Genomic DNA, 4,864 nt, shown 5'->3' on the forward strand with positions numbered 1-4,864 from the left:
TTGCCAGGCAAGCACTTATTCTACTGAACCATCTCCCTGGCCCCCTGTTTTTATTCTTTTTTGAGACAGGGTCTCCTTATGCAGTTCAGGCTCGCCTTGAATTTATTATGTAGCCCAGGCTGGGTCTGAACTTGTGGTGATCCTCCTTCCTCAGTCTCCCAAGTGTGCCACCTTGCCTAGCCTCAAGGCCTCCATTTCTCTATCTGAAAATGAGGGCTGGGGGTATAGCTCAGCAGCACAGTGCCTGCCTGGCAGCCAGCCAAGGTTGTGAGTTCAATTTCTGATACCACAAAAGAAAATGAAAGACTTCAGTGGGGCCAGGGAGATGGCTCAGTAGAATAAGCACTTCCCTGGCAAGTGCAAGGGCCTGAGGCCTGAGTTCAATCCCCGGTTCCAGGGAAAAGAAAAGAAAGAAATCTCCCTGGGGCTGAGGAGATAGTTCAGTGGAATAAGTGCTTCCCTGGCAAGCATAAGGGCCTGAGTTCAATCCCTGGTTCAGAACCACTGCCCCAGTGATCTCTAAAATCCTTTTTCTGATTTACCTCAGGAATGCTAGAACAAGGTAATTCTTTGCAGGGTGTGTGTGTGTGTGTGTGTGTGTGTGTGTCTGTGTCTGTGTCTGTGTCTGTGTCTGTGTCTGTGTCTGTGTCTGTGTCTGTGTCTGTGTGGTGTGTGTGTGCTGGGGATCTAACTTGGGACTTTGTACTTGCCAGGCAGGCACTTATGCCACTGAGCTAGCTCTCTGGCCCAAGAAATTTTTTCTTAGCACAGGGTCTCCCTATGTAGTTAGGTCTATCCTTGAACTCAAACTCATGGCACTCCTTCTGCCTCAGCCTCCTGAGTGCTGGGATTAGCCTTTTTCCTAATGGGTTTATTAAAAATAGACATCAGGGCCCAGGGAGATAGCTCAGTAGAATAAGCACTTACCTGGCAAGCGCAAAGGCCTGAGTACAATCCCTGGTTCCACAAAAAAAAAAAAAGGAAAAACAACATTTAACAAATAGTAGGAAGCAGTATGTGGGGATGTTTTCTTGAAGCTGAAATAAGTTTGGGGGGGTTCTGATTTTTTTTTTTAATTTATTTACTTATTTATGTGTGTGTGTGTGGCCAGCTCAGCCCACCAGGGGGCGGGGCTGGCTGGCATGTGGTGCTGGGGGATTGATCCGCGGTCCCTGTGCTTTGCCAAGCTTGTTCCAAGTAGGTGCTTTAGACCACTGAGCCATCTCACCAGCCCTCTGACCTGGAAAGGAAAAAACTAAAGGCACAGAGAGCTAGACATGTATGTGTCAGGCACTTGGCAAGGTTGTTAGGCACTAACCCAGCAAGCCAGCCAGCCCTTCAGCTCAGATAGAAAACCAAAACCAAACATTATCATCTTCTATTAATTCCCAGGTAGTGCGGGATCCCAGGCAGGACAGAGATAAAACACATCCAAGAAGTTCAGCAGGAAGGGTAGATGAGGAAGACTTTTCACAAAGCAGGGTCCCTATTGTGCCACTCAGTGGTACCCAGCATAGAGAACACCAGGGCTGGGCCATAAGCCCAACGGACAACAGAAATTTTTTATCAAATCGTTTGATATGTAATATTTTTCACAATAAAAGCATTGAAATAGTCATGAAGGGAAAAAACAGATTTTTGTGACCCATCCTTACTTAGACTTATTGCACTTTTAGATTTCTTTCTGTTTCGAAGCCCACATGGTAGAAGGGTGCAACGCAATCTTTTGAGAGATCAGATCTTTTAAGGGTCTTAACTGCGTGACTCTGGTGACTCTGCTCGGGGGGCTGCAATAGCAGAAACGTGAACGTAAGCTAAGAATATGAGAGTCCAGAGTGGGGGGGTAATCCTGCGAAAGAGCTCCCGTTCTTCTCGATCACACACCTTCCTCCAGCTGGCCGTCTGGAGAAAGAAGAACCGCGATTCTACCCAGTAGCAGCAGGTGGCAGCAGTGAGCCGCCCGGCGACTCCACCTACGTTTTCTCCGCCGCTCCAGACTTCCCCGCAGCGTTGGCGCCTTTGCGGGGAGCAGTGGCAGAGCTGTTGGCTTGAAGGCAACGGATGGGATGGGAAAAAAGACTTGGGGTTATATTACTGACTCTAACCCTCAGCCTTGGCTCAGAGAAGATGAGGTAACCCTCCCCATAGCCTTGGCTCAGAGATGAGGTACTTGTCAAAGGTCCAAAGATGCCCTGACTCCTAGGCCCGAATTCAGCAGTGCCCATCTATTCCTGTCCAAGATGCTCGTCTACCCGCCTGCCTTTTATTTATTTTATTTTTCCCCATCCCCCCCTTTTTTTGCTCTTTGCTTTGTTTTACCTGCCTGCCTTTTAAAGACATTCCCTGTGTATCTATTGTGTGCCACGGGTGCACCAGAAGTGTATAATATACCAGCTCAAAATAAGAGTGGAGGGGCCAGTGAGATAGCTCAGTAGAATAAGCGCTTGCCTTGCAAGCGCAAGGGCCTGAGTTCAATCCCCAGTTCCGGGAAAAAAAAAAAATAAATAAAAAAAGAGAGTGGAAAAGAAAACCCATAGTCCACCCGAGCATGGTGTCGCACATCTGTAATCGCAACTGAGAAGCTGAGGCAGGAGGACTATTGGAAGTGTGAGACCATGGTGGGCTACAAAGTGAGCTCAAGTGAAATGCTGACTCAAAAAAAAAGAAAAGGAAAAAAAGAAAAACTCCGAGAAAGAGAGAGAGAGAGAGAGAGAGAGAGAGAGAGAGAGAGAATGAAGATAGAAAGGATAAAGAAAATGTACTTATAAGCAAAGGTAGCACTCTGCCATGAAAACAAACTGGAGGCATCCATAGGCAAATAGATACATCTTGAGAACATAATGTTACGTGAAATAGGTCAGACACACAAGCTTAAACATTGCATGATTTCTTTTATATGAGAAATATATGTATAATGTGTATATTACAGAGAGAGATAGAGCAAAATATAAGACAGATAAATAGGAAGTAGAGAGATCTTTTTCAAATGGAACAAATTATGGAGGGAGGAGGAGGGAGAGGAAAAGAGTAGAAAGGGGCATAGATATAAAAGACTAAGAAAGGGGGCGGGGAGATGGCTCAGGGGAATAAGTGCTTCCCTGGCAAGCGCAAGGGCCTGAGTTCAATCCCTGGTTCCACAAAAAAAAAAAAAAAAAAAAAAAAAAAAAAAAAAAAAAAAAAAAAAAAAAAGAATGAAACATATGCCTATAATTCTAGCAACTTGGTGGGCTGAGGCAGGAGAATCCCTCCAAGTTTGAGGCCAGCCTTCCAGTTTGAGCCTAGTAATAGATTTATAGCAGTTAATCAATGTGTCAACTTGAGAAGCTCAGAAGCTTAACTATGTCAGCTCCACAATTGCACACCCTAGGGTGTAGAGGAGCCACCCTAGGGTGACGCATCACTTAAAGGATATAAAAGAGAAATGAAGAAGGACAGAGGTTTCTATTTTCTTTGGAGGAGCTCTGGTCTTCACCATCAGCTTGGATGTTGTCTCCTGGCTTGTAGTGCAGACTCTTCAGCTTCCAACTTGGATCCTTTACCCTTCTTGTGTAGACTCATCAGCCTTCCATCACAGGCCCATCGCAGACCCATCGCAGACCCATCGCAGGCCCATCGCAGACCCATTGGCCTCTGGACACAGACTTGTACAGAACATTGCAGTGAGCACCAGACCTTGGACTGGATCCTTCAGTCACCAGCGTGCAGATGCCCTCTGCATGCTTCCTTATGCAACCCTGTGCTGACTGTCTGTAAGCCAATCTTGTAATTTTTTTATATATTTGTATGTCTTGTGTTATATCTGCTCCTCTAGAGAAACCCTGACTGATACAACATTCAACTCCCTTGGGGCTGGGGAGATAGCTCAGTTGAATAAGCGCTTGCCTGGCAAGCACAGGGCCTGAGTTCAATCCCTGGTTCCCCCCCAAAAAAGGGGGGGAGGGGGTCACACTTGATGAAAACTAGATGGCCATATTAAGCTGGGGGACTATCTGAAGGGTGCTTGTAATCAGGGCAGCAGTGGGACTCCTACCTTTGTAGGGTTAAGTACTCAGTAGAGTGCAGTTCTGTGCCCATCACAGCTCCACTTGGTGGGGATATGATGATAAAGCCCAACTGGACAACAAAAATGAAAAGACCCAACTTGCAGGTCCGGGGAGATAGCTCAGTAGAATAAGTGCTTCCCTGACAGGCTCAAGGGTCTGAGTTCAATCCCCGGTTCTCCCCCAAAAATGGGGGAGATGGAAAACGGGGGAGATGGCTCAGGGGAATAAGCGCTTCCCTGGCAAGCGCAGGGGCCTGAGTTCAATCCCCGGTTCCGCCAAAAAAAAAAAAAAAGAATAAGTGCTTGCCTGGCAAGCGCAAGGGCCTGAGTTCAATCCCCAGTTTCACCAAAAAAGCAATAAAAGACCCAACTTGAGATACAAAAAGAAAAAAGATGGATGGATTTGATCTATAAAAAACTAGAGCTGGGTGTGGTGGTGCACACCTGTGATTCCTGCGCTCAAGAGGCTGATGTAGGATCGATGGGAGTTCAAGGTCAGCCTGGGTTGCATCACGAGAGCCTGTCTCAAAAAAAGACAAAAAAGAAAGGAAAATAAAATAGTATTTTGGTTTTATTTGTTTATGTATTTTCACAGTGCTGGGCATTAAACCCCAACCATTGGCACTTGACTTCCGAGCCGACGCCGGGGGTCCTGTGAGGAGAGACGCAGGCGAGAATCTATCATATCTGTTAAATAACTATGGAAGAGTATACCAAGATAGAGAAAATTGGAGAAGGTACTTATGGAGTTGTATATAAGGGTAGACACAAAACTACAGGTCAAGTGGTAGCCATGAAGAAAATCAGACTAGAAAGTGAAGA

The 4,864-nt window shown here is 46.1% G+C and overlaps 1 pseudogene; it reads left to right on the plus strand.

Moving 5' to 3' along the window:
* Positions 1–2,615: 2,615 nt before the first annotated feature.
* LOC101563433 overlaps positions 2,616–4,864 on the plus strand; it is a 16,165-nt pseudogene continuing 13,916 nt past the window's right edge.

The sequence above is a fragment of the Octodon degus genome, unplaced genomic scaffold (genome assembly GCF_000260255.1).
Source record: "Octodon degus isolate 3935 unplaced genomic scaffold, OctDeg1.0 scaffold00093, whole genome shotgun sequence".
In the NCBI taxonomy this organism is placed as follows: Eukaryota; Metazoa; Chordata; class Mammalia; order Rodentia; family Octodontidae; genus Octodon; species Octodon degus.